The sequence below is a fragment of the Rhinopithecus roxellana genome, chromosome 16 (genome assembly GCF_007565055.1).
Source record: "Rhinopithecus roxellana isolate Shanxi Qingling chromosome 16, ASM756505v1, whole genome shotgun sequence".
NCBI lineage: Eukaryota > Metazoa > Chordata > Mammalia > Primates > Cercopithecidae > Rhinopithecus > Rhinopithecus roxellana.
This window is the reverse complement of record NC_044564.1, coordinates 85,359,289-85,378,243: the sequence shown is the minus strand read 5'-3', so window position 1 is coordinate 85,378,243 and position 18,955 is coordinate 85,359,289. Positions and strand designations below refer to the sequence as shown.

Genomic DNA, 18,955 nt, shown 5'->3' with positions numbered 1-18,955 from the left:
AGCGGCGTTTATTATCTCAGTGTTAAGGTGCCTCTGAAAAATGAAACGTGTTCCGAAGAAATCACCCACAGTGTTAGGTTCCGTGCGGGACGTTCTCACCTAGACTTTAAATTGGAGTCATCTAAGAAATGGAGAGAGAAGAAGAAAGAAGTGGATTACTTTTAAAACACTAGGAGGAATTTTATTTGCTGTAAAGCAAATGAGAAATTTGTTGACCTAAGTTTTGAATTTCAGTATGTTACTTTGCAGAAGTTTGGACTGCCTGTTGTCTGATTTTGTACTAAAACTTGATTTGTCATTGTAATATATCATGAAATAAGGTAAGTAACCCGTTGTTTTCCAAGTGACTTGCGAAAACTTGTAAAAGTGAATAATTTTTTGACAAACGTTACAGCAGATAGGATTTTTGTTGCTTTTGCTTAATTACATCTCACTGTTTTTTGATTCTTGATACCACCAAGGGATTAAAATAGCGGTGTGTTGTTTTTCTGCTGCTAGAATGTATGATGAATCACTCTTGATTCTGAAGCCAAATTCTTGCTGATAGCATTGCTGCCAATTTCTGTGCTGTGTTGCCTTAGTATGGGCATTGCTGCGTCCGAGAATGTGCACAAAGCACATCAGAATAAAGGTGATCCCAGAGCTGCAGAGTGCACTTCAGGATACCAGAGGGCAGCTTCTGAGAGAGCTGGAAAAGGAACCAGCCTGTGAATATGGTTGTTTGTAGCTAGACTTTTCAGCGTGCGTGAAAAGGGGGATCCCAGCCCCTTTTTTTTTTACCCCCCTCCCCCCCGAGGGTCATATATGTCACTTCAGTTGAAGGGTAGTAGAAAAAGTTGTCATTTGGAACAGACTTGAGTTTTCTGGCCATACCTCAGCACATGGTATGGTAAGTCGTGTTTAATGGTTTAGGTGTGTTTTAAATGTTTGTGAGGTGATGAATGAGATCATAAAATACCCAAAGAAGGAGAAGAATTACGGCTTGCTTGGTATTTTTTTTAAAAAATATGTCGTAGCTGTTAATTTTTTTTTTTTTTTGGAGATGGAGTCTTGCTCTGTCATCCAGGCTGGAGTGCAGTGGCGCCATCTCGGCTCATTGCAGCCTCAGCCTCCCAGGTTCAAGCTATTCTCCTGCCTCAGCCTCCCGAGTAGCTGGGACTACAGGCACGTGGCACTACGCTTGGCTAATTTTTGTATTTTTAGTAGAGATGGGGTTTCACCATGTTAGCCGGGATGGTCTCCATCTCCTGACCGCGCGATCTGCCCGCCTCGGTGTCCCAAAGTGCTGGGATTACAGGCGTGAGCCACCGTGCCCTGCCAGCTGTTAATTTTTAAGCCAAAAATAAGATTACCAAAATGCGCAACGTCCTGTAGAAAGGAAGGGGAAGCCATTATCTTTGTGGATTACTAGATGTTGTGACTACCAAAATCTAACCTAGAAGTAACCGTATCTGTGACACCCATGACCGGGTCTCCTGAGAATGGGGGTGGGGCGAAGGAGGGGGACTGATCGATTGCTTCACCTTGCAGGAGAATGAAGTTCTTCGCCCAGCCGTTTCCCCTTGATACAAGCTTTTGTGTTAAAACTTAGGGGGAAGATTTGCCTCTGACTTTTTTTCTTGGAAAATGTGGGCAGCAATTTTAAGAGAACGTGAAAATGGAGTAGGTTGGAACCAACATTCAGAACTTCCTTTCATGGATTGAAACTTAAAGCTGAGGAGGTTTGAGGGTGGAGGTGAGGAAGGGCTAGAAGATAGCAAATTTCAGAGTCGTGTCAGAGAATATGAACTGTCAGTTTCCAGTGTTTCTTTTGGCTCTGCACAGCACTTCCAAGCCCCTTTGCCCACTGTTTTGCTTCTGCTACACCTAGAAGAAGATTCAGAGCTCGTAGAGGTAAAGCATGCGGTATTTCCAAGGGCCTTCCCCTATTCTGACGTAGAAATTGAACTTTGTGACCATGAGTATTCTTTCCAAGGTCCATGTGTTAACCTTTTGCTAGGGTTTGAACCTGTTATTAGTAGGAGCCTATGTAGTTCACTTGCTGTTGCGTCTAGTAAGTTATTTTTAAAAATGTCTGCCATGTCACAAATAGAAGCAAATTATTCAGTTTCTCTTTTTTCTTGCATTCATTATATCTTTCTTCTATGTTAAAATAAAACTATGGTATTTTCTGATTTTAGTCAGTTTGTATTAGTGTAAAATAGAATGAATCTCAGTCATTTCTGGTAGGTGCCCATTTGAAATGTAGCCGTTGCTTTTATTTGTCTACTTTGTTTTCCTTGCCTCTGTTCCTCCCCTCCACACTGCCCTGGCCTCCAGCCCCCAGGGGTCTGTCTACACCTGCAGGCCTCTCTCAGGATTCAGCCTAGATGAGTAACTTTGATGAACTCGTTTGTGCTAACTCTGCTGGGGGTCATAACCTTTTTCCTCCGATAGGAGGGTCGGCTGTGTTCCTGCCGTGTGGAAAGCAGAACCTTCTGACCTGCCTTGGAAAGGAAAACAGTGCTCTAGTGAGAGGACGGACTCTGACCACGGGCGCTGGGCAAAGGAGCCACGCCGGAGAACGGCATCTTCCAGGGATGTTTGTTTTCCCCTTAAAGAAAATCTCCAAGGTGCTGAGTAGTAGGCATAGTCCGAGGCAACTTGAAATACTAGTTGAGTTTTTCAGTGAACTCGCGAGGGGAAGCAAAACAAACTCACCCTGTGCTCAGCTGTGGGTTAAAATAACACAGTGAAATAACATAAATTGGGGACTGAGATGTACCATGCAGATACAGGGATTTGAAGTGCTCTCCTGGCCTTTCCCCGCCTTCTGCTTCCAGTCATCCCACCCACCAGAGAATTGTGCCATCTTTCTGTGTTATCGTAACAGACTACATTTGTTATCTCTCTGAAGGTGCATCATTCTGTCTCATGCATCTTTTCATATTTTTTCTGACATTTATTTCCATTTTATTTTAGTTTCATATTTTAGCCCTTGTTCTCCTTGTATGAGTGAATTCTTTTATATTGTTTTGTTTTTCACTTAAAGTGACAAAACTCACCTCTTTTACTTCTGGTCCTCAGGTTTTTTTTTTCTTCTATTCTGATACTCTTCATTTTTTTAATTATTTCAAGTTCCTTTCATTTAGTTTGAATAATTTTTGCAACAGAAAAACAAGGAAAATATGAATAACTCACGAAAAACAATTAGGATGATTGGATCAGCCAGCTGTGCAAAGGACAGGATGAACAGTTGTGATTGCAACAGTGAATTTTATGTGTTTTTAAACTAATAGATTTCACTAAATGGCTGTTGGTTTTGGAAGAGGAATGCACATTTTTTTCTTTTTTTACCTTTTTTAGCTGATTCAAAGATAAAATTGTGTGCCATCACAGATTAAGGAATGTTTTTACAAATATATGCATATAATATAAAGATTTAGTAATCGTTTTATCAGTATTCTAAAGATTAGAATGTATAGTAGAATAGTCTTTTATGAAATAATGTACTTATGGAAAATATATGACTGGGATATGATTCCTTTAGAGGAAGAAAATTTCAATTTTCAGATTCAGAGGAAGCACTCTTCCTAGTCTATACATACCATAAGTGGAGAGCGAGTTTTACAGTCCTCATTTCAGGTCTTCAGTAAGCGTGTATGATGATATCAGGAGTATTCATTGGCTCAGTTTCAAATCATTGGAAATTCAGCCGTGGTAAGGTTGGCTATTATGTGTATTAGCGTTTCCAAGCGAGTGGTCTCGGCTGGGGTGAGATTGTCAGCTCTCTGTTAGGATTAGTTACAACGAATACAGTGCAAATGGTTTCCAACAACAGTGCACTTCAAGGTTACCTTCATAATTCTTTTCTGCCAGAACCCAAGAAACAATACTCTTGAGTTTCTCAGTGTTCAAATTGTTAAAAATTTGCTGAAATTTTCTTTCACATATTCAGAGTGAAACATAAAGATCCAGAAGGATGGTTGTGAAAAGTATGGACCTTATAGTATGTGGTGGGCATTTTCATTGAGGCCAAATGATAAATTCTGTTTTCCAAATCTTTAAGGGGGAAAAAGAAACAACTATTTCCCTTGTTATAATATATTCCTAAATTCTAGAGTATTTTCACTGTACTTTTATTTCATTTGTTCCTTATACATACTTGACTCTGAACCAAAATCAATGATAATCTTAGTTTAAATGATAATTCACAGATTTAAAAAATTGTATGTAAAATCCAATTTGGTTTATGCATTTTTTAGCATTTATTGTTCCTTTTAAATTTTATATATTGTAAGAGAATACTTTTATGACAGTACTAATATTCAAAATGATAAAGGTAGGTGCAAATTTTAAACTGTTTAATAAAGTACTGCTGTGTTTGTCTTTTGTGACAAAGGTATATTTTATGTTCAGTTTATGATTTCTGAAAATGAATGTTAAGACTACTAAAAATTATTTGGCTCTTTTTTGGACCCAAAAGAGCAGATGGTGACTGCGGTAGGCTTGACTCCAGAGCCATCAGCACACAAAGCTTAGCAAAATGGCACAGAGTGAACCTACAGAGTGCTGAGCTGAGGGTTCCTTCACTTTGTAGGAACTACCCCGCTTTCAGCAAAATAGTAGGCTTAGGCAGCCAGTCTTATGCAACGGAGGCAACACTGCAGTTGAGTGCTTTCCCAGGCGTTGGTGCCCTGGCCTCTTTTTGAGAGTACCATTGCTCTGTGAGAATTCATAACTGGTCTACATTTATATAGCCGTAATCTCTTACAATAGCTTCATTGATACTTGATTTCCATAGAAAAGCTTTATGGATTCTAGTGAGTCACAGCTCTTGCAGCACCAGCCTACCGGTTTTCCCTCCCTTCATCCCTTCCTCCCTAACTGTGAGTGGCTTTGTATCCTGTGTTGTACTGATTGTGCCTTTGGATGACAACTTACTTGAGTGATGGGGGGAGGCAGAATAATTTATTAAAAGTAATTACAAAGAAACCAAACAGAAGGAGTAATTACAGTGCTGTTAATATGCAATTTGTGACTTTATTGCTGAAATATTTGGAACTCAGTTGAGATTCTTGGTCCTATTTGTGGGTCTCTCATTTTCCCTTGTAAATCCCTAATAAATAATGTATTAAAGTTTCTGTACCCAGGTCTCATTTTAGATGAGGTTTCACAAAGTCTTGGCTTTGTTTGCTGGTTTTTTTTTTTTTTAAGCTGGACCAAGGAGTAATTGCTGATTAAAGGTATTTTTGGTAGCCTCAGGAAGGACATCTGATCTGTATAATTTAATACTGTTAAATTATTATCTGTTGCATAGATTTACTTATTTTTCCTAATTTCCCTAGCCATTGATTTTTTATTTTATTTTATTTTATTTTTTTTGAGACGAAGTCTCACTCTGTCCTCCGGGTTGGAGTGCAGCAACCTCCACCTCCCAGGTTCCAGTGATTCTCCTGCCTCAGCCTCCCGAGTAGCTGGGACTACAGGAGCGTGCCCCCGCACCTGGCTAATTTTTTCTATTTTTAGTAGAGACGGGGTTTCACCCTGTTAGCCCAGGATGGTCTCTATCTCCTGACCTCGTGATCCACCCGCCTCAGCCTCCCAAAGTGCTGGGATTATAGGCGTGAGCCACCGCGCCTGGCTGATGTTTTTTTTTTAAGACTCTGCCATTTTGCTGGGCATGGTGACTCACGCCTGTAATCCAAGCACTTCGGGAGACTGAGGCAGGAGGATCGCTTCATACCAGGAGTTCCAGACAGCTTCGCTAACATAGAGAGACACCATCACTACAAAACATAAAGGAAGTAAAAATTAGGTATGATAGTACATGCCTGTAGTCCCAGCCACTTGGGAGCTTGAGGCAGTAGAATTGCTTGAGTTCATGAGCTGGAGGTTATAGCGAGCTGTAATCCTGCCACTGCACACCAGCCTGGTGACAGTGCAAGACCCAAACTTGGAAAAAAAAAAAGACAAAGAAAAGAAAAAAAAGAATCTGTAGTTTAAAAAACATGTTCCAAGATTTCTGTGTACTAAAATTCCTTCCCGTTTTTAACTAGCATAATAGGGAAAGTTAAAGTATCATCATCCACTTACCTTCATGCACTTATTCACATATTTTAAAAAGAATCATTGGAACTATTCATATCATAATAGCTAACATTTCCCATGTGTCAAGCACTGTTCTAAATCCTTTACATGTAGCAGCTCATGAAAATGTACCAGTAAAGTAGTATCACAAACAGCAATATGACATTAGGATGTTGTAGAGTGCATCAAACACTTTTTGAAAGGGGTGAGGTGTAAAGAAGTCAAACAATTGCTATAAAAATAATGCTTTGGGCAACATTTGAAAATTCTCTTTAGTGCAGGTTATTGACAATCCTAGACCATCAGCATAAAGCACACATATCTAATTTAGGAAAATCCCAGCCGGGATGTATTTGAAAACATTTGGAAGTGTGCTGATAATTACACTACTATTGATTTTAGCAAGTTTGATGCCAGCAGCCATCAACTCTTCTGTGCCATGAGAGATGAAAGCCATTTTATATAAAAATATAATGTTAGAGTTCGGCTGGAAAAGAGAGGCAGGCAGAGAAAAATTTTGTGGCTTTTTAGTTACTTTTATAGGAAGTATTAGTTTCATTCTTGTGACAGAATGCTTTACTTGGCAGTCATTCTCATCGACATTTTAAGGAGCTACTGTTTTGTGCCTGGGTCTCATATGGCACTAATAAGGTGTGTTTTTTTTTTTTTTAGTAGCACCTACTGGTGTCTGTGTGGGCTCAGGCCTGCCGTTGTTTCCATTCATCTTCTATTGGAGGAGGCTGACAGCAGCGTGTATCAAGTCTAGCCAACATATATTTCCCTCCATTTCAGAGTCTGTGCCCACAGAAGAGTTATACTCGAGCTTTTAATCTCTAACACTTAGGAAAGGGCCTGGCCACATGCAGCCTCAGTAAGTATTCGTTGAATGAATTGAATGAATCCCACAAATGGCATTTATTTTATAAACACATACCTGGCTATTGCATTAAAAAACTTTTTTTCACTATTCAGGTGTTTTTTAATTTTGTTTTTTAATTATAGAGGTTTTCATCAAAATATATTTGGTAGAGTTTTCCTGTTTTTTTTTGGAGGGGGCGGTGATGGGGGCGGTGATTTCTTTTCTGTAAAGAGAGCTTGGATTCCTGCAGAGCTTATCCTGGTCCCAGCTGCGCCACCTAATCACGTGTCCCTTGAGTTTGTCACGTGACCTTTGCTTTCCTCTGAAAATCCTTTTATTCAGTAGACCAGTTAGGCCCATTTATAATAATTGATAAAATCAATATGTTTGACTTCAAGTTTTTCCCACAGTTTTATGATTTTTTGAAAAGTCCTTTTTTGATATTCAGGGAGGCTTCTATTTTTGGTTTAATGGTTACTTTGACGTAATACTTTTTTTCTGCTCTTGTGTATTGATTCCCTGCTGTGAGAGATAAATCAGTCATTTACCTTTTCTTCCCCCTCCTCCCTTTATTTTCCATCATGTGACTTGAAATTTTTTTTTTTTTTTTTTTTTTTTTGAGACGGAGTCTCGCTCTGTTGCCCGGACTGGAGTGCAGTGGCCGGATCTCAGCTCACTGCAAGCTCCGCCTCCCGGGTTCCCGCCATTCTCCTGCCTCAGCCTCCCGAGTAGCTGGGACTACAGGCACCCGCCACCTCGCCCGGCTAGTTTTTGTATATTTTAGTAGAGACGGGGTTTCACCGTGTTAGCCAGGATGGTCTCGATCTCCTGGCCTCGTGATCCGCCCGTCTCGGCCTCCCAAAGTGCTGGGATTACAGGCGCCGCCACCTCGCCCGGCTAGTTTTTTTGTATATTTTAGTAGAGACGGGGTTTCACCGTGTTAGCCAGGATGGTCTCGATCTCCTGGCCTCGTGATCCGCCCGTCTCGGCCTCCCAAAGTGCTGGGATTACAGGCGCCGCCACCTCGCCCGGCTAGTTTTTTTGTATATTTTAGTAGAGACGGGGTTTCACCGTGTTAGCCAGGATGGTCTCCATCTCCTGGCCTCGTGATCCGCCCGTCTCGGCCTCCCAAAGGTGACTTGAAATATTATCCTTTCTTTTTACTTTCTGTAAATACCTGTAAGACAGTCAGCTGGCCGATTATATTTTCCATATAATCTCCTCATGATTCCCTTCTTGATGGTTGGACTGTGTCTACAATGTCAGAGCACACAGGCATTACATACTGTGCTGTACCCTTTATAAAATCGCTTCGTTTTAATTCTGCGGGTTCTGTTTAATGTTCATCATCTGCTTTTAGATTGATGTCTTCTCAGTCAGTTCTGAAGCTCGTTCTCTAGTAGATGTCTCAGGAAGAGCCTAGGGCACTTGTGGTCCCTGGTTTTTTGCATGTTTTAAGTGTGTGCTGTTTATACCTGAAGGTCACGTCAGCTAAATAAGAAATCCTTGGTTCATATTTTTAAATTTAATTATCTGAAGTCTGTTACTCCATTGTCATCCTGCATAAAGTCGAATACTGGTCTCATCTCTTTCCCTTGGAGTGACCTGGTCATTTTTCCTGGACACCCAGATTTTTTCTATACATTCCAATAATTTTAGTTTAATATGTCTCGTTGTGGGTTACTTTTCCCTGTTGTCACTTGGCTTTTGAGCTTTATTTTCCTTGTCTGTAAAATGAGAATAACTTTTTTTTGTTTTGCTTACTCACAGTAGATAGGAAGTGAAATAAGATGTATATGAAGTGATGTAAATGTATTATTTTACTATCTCGTTATCCTTTAAAGTGTTTTGTTGTTAGAAACTTTGAAATTTAGACAGCCTGAGTAACATGGTGAAACCTTATCTCTACCAAATACAAAAACTGTCTGGGCATGGTGGCTCATGCCTGTAATCCCAACACTTTGGGAGGCCAAGATGGATGGATGGCGTGAGTCCAGGAGTTCAAGACTAGCCTGGGCAACATAGTGAGATCCCATTTCTAGAAAAAAAAATACAAACATTAGCGGGACGTGGTTGTGCACGTCTGTGGTCCAGCTCCTCCAGGGCTGAGGTGGAGGGTACAAACATTAGCGGGACGTGGTTGTGCACGTCTGTGGTCCAGCTCCTCCATGGCCGAGGTGGAGGGTCCCTGTCCCAGCTCCTCCAGGGCCGAGGTGGAGGGTCCCTGTCCCAGCTCCTCCAGGGCTGAGGTGGAGGGTCCCTGTCCCAGCTCCTCCAGGGCTGAGGTGGAGGGTCCCTGTCCCAGCTCCTCCAGGGCTGAGGTGGAGGATACAAACATTAGCGGGACGTGGTGGTGCACGTCTGTGGTCCCAGCTCCTCCAGGGCTGAGGTGGAGGGTCCCTGGAGCCTGGGAGGCAAATGTTGCTGTGAGCCTAGATCGTTCCGCTGCCTTCCAGCCTGGGCGACAGAGCAAGACCCTGTTTCAAAAAAAAAAAAGAAAAGAAACTTAAGAGTACTTCATTTTATGAGTGTGTGAACTTGAGTTGATGTTCTGTCTGTGAAAAGTAGACAGTGGCTACCCACTGAGTCTTCTGTGTCCTGACAGTAAATAACCTTTTCCTGACTCCATGTGGTAAGCAGGCTCTCTGCGTCTGTTCATGGGGGACTACCACTGGACTGAAGGGGTGGTGCTTTCTGAAGTAGCTCACCTAGAAAATTCCATCTCCATTCATCTTCTCACACTCTTGCCTGTTGTGTTAGTTCCCCACTCGGAACTCTGGGTTTACGTGATTTCAGTTTATATGTGCATAAACACTTAGAAAAAAGTACTGTCTTTTTCAGATAATGAGGATTGCTGAAAACCTAAGTCAGCCTGAACAACAGTACATTTTCTTGAATTTATTGTACACAAGCCCCCACATAAGAGGCTGCTGGAAAATACCAAAGAGACATGAGAGATGTCATTTCTGGCCATGGGGGAGATAAAACACACAGCATATCAAAGATCACTTACAGAGCATCCTGTGATAAATAAAGCCACACCAGCATAGCACAAATTAAAGATATGAGTATACGACGCATTTTTACCCGAGGCTACCCTGGACTAGAGTTTCCGTGCCTGGTCTTTGTTTTGATAAAGCAACACTTGACACATGTAGGCTGGAAGTTATGGTGGGAAATTAGGTAATTGAATTAACTGAATCCATTTTAGTGCTTTTACCTGGTTTGTAAGCACAGATAGGGGTGTGATTGATGTATCTGTAAATAGTGTTAGTGTCTTTATTTGAATATATGATTTTAAAAATTCGTCCATGTTTCACAGGTAAAGCTGGAACCTATTATAGAAGTCCTGCTGACACCTGTGGATCAAATTGATTTGGAAACCCAAGGCCAGAAATGTAATACTGTTGGTTATTCTGTGCATGACACATTTCTTATTCTATATTTCTTCAAACAATTTACAATTTTTGTTTGATGTTCACAACATGGAAAAAACCCTGAGTCAGCAATAGAGAATACCGAGATGAACAGAAGAGTTTGTAGTTAGATGTAGAAAACTGTGTGGGAGAGGAGAGTTTATAGTTAGATGTAGAACACTGTTACATGATAGAAGACAGAAATGAATCAGACCTGTGTCAGGTGCAGGAAAGTGCAGTAGGTATCGGAGCAGTTTGGATCTCTATAAGGGAAGTCATCACTTTGGGCTATTTTCATTGTCCATGAGCCCTCGTTCAGGCCGATAGCAGGATGCAAATATTTGTTCAATTTCATTCAACTCTTGTTATTTTGTATAATCGAGGATACCATAATTCGTATTCTCAAAATCCAGATTGTCTTCGTAAGCACATACTCACTATGAAATTTTTTTTTTTTCTATTTTTAGTAGAGACAGGGTTGCGCCATGTTGGCCAGGCTGGTCTCGAACTCTTGACCTCAAGTGATCCGCCTGCTTTGGCCTCCCAAAGTGCTGGGATTACAGGTATGAGCCACTTTGCCTGGCCTCAGAAATTAATCTTTATCTTTGGCTCATAAATGTGATATCAAAGTGCCACAGCAAGTTGAGGCTACTTCTGAACTTGGTTCAGTCTGTTTTACCCTCACTCTTTTTTCCTTTTACTTGCATTAAGCTTCCTCCCCACAAGGCCCACTATAAACCTTTGGTTTCAAGGCAAAATAAAATGTTTCAGAATTGGGGATGGTAACTTTAAATTCTAGAGTTATTCAGAGTTTCCTTCTCTTGTGATTTTTTTTTTTGAAACGTATTCTCATTCTGTCACCCAGGCTTGAGTCCAGTGGCATGATTATGGCTCACTGTAAGGTCAAACTTTTGGATTCAAGTGATTCTCCTGCCTCGGCCTCCTGAGTAGCTGGGAGCCTTTTTTTTTTTTTTTTTTTTTTTAAAGAGACAGGGTCTGTCTATGTTACTGGTCTTGAACTACTGGCCCCAAGCAATCCTTGTGCTTCAGCCACCCAAAGTGCTAGGATTACAGGCCTGAGCCACCACTCCCGACCCTGGCATTTTCTTACATAAGGTAGCATTAGTCATTTTATGTGGCCTCACTTGTAACTACAAATCATAAAGCTCATGCTATTAATTTTCTGTGGCAATTTTCTACCGTTAATTTGGTGTCCAAGAAGAGAAAAAGGTATGAAGGGCATGAGACGTTAAACAGGAATGGCAGAAAGAATCCAGGAGAAAAGCAGAATGTGCCTCTGGGTCCTGTTTGTATACAAGTGGTTTCTGTGTTCTCCCCCTAACCATCACACATATGTGAGCTGTAGTTTTCCGTGTCGAAGCTACACAGTCAGGCATCACTTGGTTACGGGGAAGTGCTTCATGCGGCTATTCCATTGTCGTGAGAACGTCATAGAGTGGACTTAGACAAACCTAGATGATAGGGCCTGTTGCTCCTACGCTTCAAATGTGTACAATACGTTACTGTGCTGAATGCTGCAAGCAATTGTAACACATTGGTAATTATTTATGTATCTAAACATACCTAAACATAGAAAAGGGACAGTAAAAATACAATGTTATATTCTTATGGGACCACTGTTGTCTATGTGACCCATCGTTGACTGAAATGTGATGCAGTGTGTGACTGTGCCTTCCACATTTACTCCTGATGACAAAGGTAAAGATTGCTGAGTGCCCCCATAGACAGCAAAGATGGTGATTCGGAGGCTTGCTCTTCATGACTTTCTTGAGTTATATGTCATGTATATGTTGCATGCCAGGAAATTCACCCACAGTTTGTTGAGTTTTAAGAAATGCTTATAGTTGTGTACCTGATACCACAATCCAGTTTGAGAACATTTCCATCCCCCAGAAAGTTCCTTGTGGCCATTTGTGGTCAATCCCCATTCCTCCTCCTAGCCCCAGGCAAATACTAGTTGGCTTTCTGGTTTATAGTTTACCTTCTCTAGAAATGTCATATAATTGAATCATACACTACTCAGTCTGCCGAATCTGCTCCTTTCATTGTAAAGTTTGAGTTCCAGTGGGGTTGCATGTATCACTAATTCCTTTTTATTTTAAAGTCACATTGCATTGTATGGATATATACTACATTTTGTTGATCTACTTACTTGTTATGAGACGTTTCGAATTTTTTTTTTGCAGTTTTTGACTATTAAGAATAGTGCATCTGTGGACACTGGTGTAACTGTCTTTGTGTAGACGTATGTTTTCGTTTCTCTTGGGTGGATACCTAGGCCTTGAATGGCTTGGCTATATGGCAGGTATATGTTTAACTTTTTAAGAAGTTGCTAGACTGTTTTCCAAATTAGCTGTACCATTTTACATTTCCACCAGCAGTGTTTAAGGTTTTTAGTTTCTCTACCTCCTTGTCAGCTCCTGGAATTGTCAGACTTCTTTATTTTAGCCACTCTGGTGGGTGTTCAAACATGCTTTCTTGTACTTAATGTTTTATTTCTTGAGAGGATTTGAAAGTGTCTGGATACTTTAATGCTGCTCTTGTCTTCCACTTTTACAGACCAGAAGGCGTTGGCCCACTAAGTGGGAAATCTGAATGTCTCACACGAGATTCCCAAATGAGTCACTGAGCCTAGAATCTTCATGCGTCAGTTGGAGCAACCTGCTTTTGTTCTCTCAACTCTTGTGACTCGGAATCCTCTCTGTCCTTGTAGCATTGTTAGGTGTGCCTTTCCTTTTGTCCTTTCAGAATCACCTGTTCTTGTCCTCTGTGGAATTGTGTCTGATGACACGCAGCTTGTTTCCTGCAGAAGCATGCTAGTGTCGTGAAGAGGTTCTCGCTGCCTCTGGGCTGCAGCACACAGGCGCTGGGCGGTCGGACCTGGTTTCCGAGGCTGGCTCCACATGACTGTGTGCCGCGTGTCATCCTGTGAAAGGGCAGACACGTGCCTGTCAGAGCCTTGTGGGAGTTAGTCAGGGGACTTCTCTAAGGCAGCTGGTACTCACTCAATACTTAATGCATCTTAAGGCACCTCTTCACAGAAGGCGGTGGAAGGCTGCCTACGTGATGGCGTGTAGATAGCGATGCCATCCGTTTGTTTTTTTCTCCTCCGTGACAGAGAAACAGGAAAACATTCCTAAATTTATTTATAGATGTTAAAAAAAAATAGGCTTGTGTTTTTCCGGTAAGTGTTCTCCGGCCAGCAGCAAGTATAGCAACGGTACTTTTATGAGTTGGTGTGTTTATTCCCTGTCTTTTGGCTTTGTTCAAGAAAACCAGTCGTGTTTCTCAGAGCAACTGCACTGTTTCAGTTGCCACTCTCTTCATCTTGTCCATGACGGGACAATAAACTGCCCTTGTCCCCTCTCCAAGTTGGAAGCTCCCTAGGTGGTGGCCAGGCTGTTGATGAGATTTGTGTTCCAGCAAAGCTCCAGTTTAGATAATCTTTCATCATTTTTTATATGCAATAAGTCACTGATTTTGTTTCTTTTGTTCAGTTTTAATTTGAAGTTCCTTTAAAGACGGTTGGAGCTTTTGCAAATACCCAGCTAACTGAAAGGCACTTAAGATCGGGCCCACGTCCTGCGTCAGCACATTGAAGTTTTCTGTCTAAAGGAGGGTTCCACTACCTGTTACCCTTTTGCTAAACACAGATGCGGTGTTGCAGTGTATTTCATGACAAAAGTGCACTCTCGTTTTCTGTGAAATGATTGTTTTCTCTGAAATGATTCTTGGTCATGTTGAGTTTCTAAATGTTAAAGAGAACATAGTGCTTTTGACCTGTGGAAATCTCATCTTGGTACCATGGTGCTGCACAGGCCATCAGGAAGAACTGAAAAGTTGAGGCAACTTGAGAAAATAAAGTCATCACCAGCAAGAAGCTGTCTAACATAACCGGAAGATTATAACCCCCGCACCTGGAGGAGTGTGCTCGTGAGTAGAATGTTTGAAAGCTACTGGAGGTCCTCCATAGATGCGTGTGCTGGTCCTAAGGAGAAGGAGGAGGGCGAGGATTGCCCCGGAGGAACACCTGAAGTTCCAGTTGAGCACTTCATTTGGGAAGCTGTCCAAGGCAGGAGTTGTGATTTTTGGGAAAGGCCTCACAAGTTCTCTAATTCAAGACCTTGTTTTACGTGTGAGAATGCAGAGGCCCTGAGAAGTGTTGATTCCCAGGCCTGCATGCTGGCTGAAACTAGAGCCTGGGTCTCCTGTGGCTTTTTCCAGCTGTCTGCCTGCGCAAGCATGGAGGCAAAGCTGCTTTGGGTTCCAGGTGAGGAGAGAGGTGTCGAGGTGGCTTTACTGTATTGTGGGGCACAGACACTGAGGGAGACAGGGAAAGGTCTGGGAGACTCAAGATGATACCTCTGAAGGCCATCTTTTGTGGACTAGACACACGTCCAAAGGGAGGGCCGTTTCCTGGCTTATTGAGGACCTTTCCATTTGGGCTAGGAGTAAACTGAGTCAGATTTGGAGAAAGCAGTCATTCCAAAGAGCAGGTAAGGATTCTATAGTAACACAGTTGTGTTCACTGCAAAGGTTTATGTGAAATTGTGCTTTTCCTGTTACATTAGTGAATTTTACAAGGCACAGATTGTTTGACATTTTTGTGATGTTTGTTACAGACGAAGCAACTGTGACATGAAAATATTATTTAAAAACGAAAAAAAAGAAACATAGGGCCGGGCGTGATGGTGGCCGGCGTGATGGTGGCCGGCGTGACGGTGGCCGGCGTGATGGTTCACGGCGTGATGGTGGCCGGCGTGACGGTGGCCGGGCGTGACGGTGGCCGGCGTGACGGTGGCCGGGCGTGACGGTGGCCGGCGTGATGGTTCATGGCGTGACGGTGGCCAGGCGTGACGGTGGCCGGTGTGATGGTGGCCGGCGTGATGGTTCACGGCGTGACGGTGGCCAGGCGTCATGGTGGCCGGCGTGATGGTTCACGGCGTGACGGTGGCCGGCGTGACGGTGGCCGGGCGTGACGGTGGCCGGCGTGACGGTGGCCGGGCGTGACGGTGGCCGGCGTGACGGTGGCCGGCGTGATGGTTCACGGCGTGATGGTGGCCGGGCGTGATGGTGGCCGGCGTGATGGTTCACGGCGTGACGGTGGCCGGCGTGATGGTTCACGGCGTGACGGTGGCCGGCGTGACGGTGGCCAGGCGTGACGGTGGCCGGCGTGACGGTGGCCGGGCGTGACGGTGGCCGGCGTGACGGTGGCCGGGCGTGACGGTGGCCGGGCGTGACGGTGGCCGGCGTGACGGTGGCCGGGCGTGGGTGACGGTGGCCGGCGTGACGGTGGCCGGGCGTGACGGTGGCCGGGCGTGACGGTGGCCGGGCGTGACGGTGGCCGGCGTGACGGTGGCCGGCGTGACGGTGGCCGGCGTGACGGTGACCAGGCGTGACGGTGGCCGGCGTGATGGTTCACGGCGTGATGGTGGCCGGCGTGATGGTGGCCGGCGTGATGGTTCACGGCGTGATGGTGGCCGGCGTGACGGTGGCCGGCGTGACGGTGGCCGGCGTGATGGTTCACGGCGTGATGGTGGCCAGGCGTGATGGTGGCCGGCGTGACGGTGGCCAGCGTGACGGTGGCCGGTGTGACGGTGGCCGGCGTGACAGTGGCCGGCGTGACGGTTCACGCCTATAGTTTTAGCACGTTGGGAGGCTGAGGGCAGGTGGATTGCTTGAGCTCAGGAGTTCAAGACCAACCTCGGCAACATGGTGAAACCCCGTCTCTACTAAAAATAGAAAAATTAGCCAGGTGTGGTGGTGCATGGCTGTGGTCCCAGCTACTCAGGAGGCTGGGGTGGGAGGATTGCCTGAGCCTGGGAAGTGGAGGTTGCAGTTGAGCCAAGACTGCGCCACTGCACTCCAGCCTGGGCAACAGAGTGAGACCTTGTCAAAAAAAAAAAAAAAAAAAAAAAAAATCAAACGTAAGCATGGCCGGATAAATTGACATTTTATTTTGAAATGCAGTAATGGCACCCTCACAAATGAGCTTTTCACCAGTCTGTGCTGGTATTTGTAAATACATATGTTAGTATTGTTTTCTAAAATGCAAAGCTGATTTTCATGTTTATACATATTCATACCTTGATAGGTTACAATTTTAGATTTTCTTTCTGCAGTCTGCCTGACTTGGCTATTTGTTCATAGGCCAGATCAGACTACCCTCATTCCCCGAAACAGTATTGACAAAATTAGTACTGAACTTGGATTGTGAAGAGTTTAGTGCCCCAGAACTCTCTGTGTTACTGGCAGAGCAAAGTGAGTAGGAATAGTATGGCTTAGGGAAAAAGACATATTTTCTCTCTAACACAACTGGCAGATACTGAGGTGGGCAGGTGGCAAGAAAAGGCAAGTACTGAGCTGATTCAGACTTGCAGAAAGCTTCCTCTCCTCCTCCTTAGCGAAATGAAAGGCTCTGGGGAATGGCACCTGCCTTTCCCTGCCTTGAGGAACCCGGCATCGTTTAGTCTTTATTGAAGATTAATTTAATGACTTGGTCAACAGTAGCATTACGTAATCACAGAGCATCAAATTATCATAAGACAAATTTAAATGATGCTGAAGTGTCTTCCAGCAGACGATTAGTGATGTACCAGTGTGTGTAGCTTGTGTGGGTGTGTGTGCGCGCAAGCACGCACATGTGCGCACACAAACAGTCTCATTGGCCTTTGGCCTCTGAGCAGGGGGCAGGTTTGGACTGGGGCCTGCTGTGTGACCACAGTCTCCCGTCTTGTATTGAAGCTACATCGCTGTGTGCATCTGACTCTTGACTCACGCTCTGACCGACGCCTTCGTTTCTGGAGAACTGCCCTGTTTCATGCAAGAATCACTGTCATCAGGAGCCATCTCAGGGAGAGGCTCAGGGGAAAGTGTGAAGGTGGAGCAAGCACACCGGCTCCAGAACAGTAGGCGAAGAAGGACTATTTCTGTTTAGATTTGCTTAACCTCATACTCACTTTCTTGGGAACCCCTGATGGAGTTCAAGGTCATAGAAGAGAAGCAATCAGACACTGCTACAGGACTCTTGCTCTTGGGTTCAGATTCTTCACTGGGAGGGAGAAGAGAGTAATCACAAGTGATTGTTGTAGATTTTGTCTCAGCTTTTTTTGTGTGTCAAACCTGTGTTGAGATCATACACTGTTACAGAGAAAGGAGAGGAGGCGTATTCTAAACGTGTGTGGACTTCAGTGTCATTCCTTCTCTTCAAAATGATCTTCCAGGTGTCTAGAGGGTGAGCTATGTCATTTACATGAAGATTAAGAATAAAAAAGAAAGTACCTCTGTGGTATTCTTAGTGGGGGTTTTTCCTCTGAAAAACTGTTGCCAGCATATTTGGGAATACATCCTTATTTTTTTTGAGACGGGGTCTCTGTCGCCAGGCTGGAGTGCAATGGCCCGATCTTGGCTCACTGCAGCCTCTGCCTCCTGGGTTCAAGCGATTCTCCTGCCTCAGCCTCCCGAGTAGCTGGGACTACAGGCGCCCGCCACCACGCCCGGCTAATTTTTTTTGTATTTTTAGTAGAGATGGGGTTTCACTGTGTTAGCCAGGATGACCTTGATCTCCTGACCTCGTGATCCGCCCGCCTCAGCCTCCCAAAGTGTTGGGATTACAGGCGTGAGCCCCCGCGCCTGGCCTATTTTTTTTTTTTTTTTTTTTTAAAGACAGTTCATTATTGTCTGTCTTAATATCATATTAGAAATCACTCAAAATAAAGTAGCTGTTTTAACAATAGCTCAGTGGAAAGAGTTAATTTGTTGAGAGTGTTTTACTTCCCAATAAGTGTTTTGATTTAGTTTTCTTAGCAAGAATAATGTTTGTCTGTTGTGGATGGACACATTTCCCCCCTTTCCCAGAACATGTGTGGTTTCCATTAACTTATTTTTCCATAGAACTTTTGTGGGTCACCTGTGCTATTAGGGTTAAATTGAGATCTTAAAGGACCTTTCTCCCCGCTACAGTCCGGAACGACATGGGTTTGGGATCAGACAAACTGATTGAAATCCCACCTTTGCCCGTCACCGGCTTTTTCATGCTGGATCGACTAGCTTGTCTAAGTCTCAGTTTCCTCACCTGTAAAACAGACTTCATGGGAGAACACTTTGCCCAGAGCTGCCCCTGGATCATGGGTCACAGACAGTAGTTATTAACATTACTGGGGAATGGGCTTTTCCAGTACTGTTTTCAGACTTAAAGTCATTTGTCATCTGTGGTGTGTTATGGGAACAGAAGATGCCCCTGAGAACTGATAGGACAGACCAGGAAGTGTAGCTGCAGGAAGAGTGGCGGTGAGGGCACGTTTGGAACATCAGTGTGGTGGATATGGACCAGCTGAAGTGTCCCCAGCATTAAGACTGGGAAAGCGGCCCAGTCACTTCTCTAGTGGGTCCCAGCCACAGGTGCAGAGGGCACCTGCCTCCCAGGCTGGCCCAGGAAGCTGCCCCATGGGGCCACTCTGCTCCAGTCAAATACTGCCTCAGGTTCTGTTGGAAGTTTCCAGTTGGCTCCTTCAAAGGGAGTTTCGGTTGAAGTCACCGGAGCTGTTTTATTGATTTTGGTTGACGTCTTTGTGAGCTCAATTTACAAAAA

At 43.9% G+C, this 18,955-nt stretch overlaps 1 protein-coding gene across 5 annotated transcripts in view; it reads left to right on the top strand.

The window, feature by feature from the left end:
- Positions 1 to 18,955, top strand: part of AOPEP (aminopeptidase O (putative)) — a 374,597-nt gene that overhangs the window by 291,103 nt on the left and 64,539 nt on the right. The window lies entirely within an intron of this gene.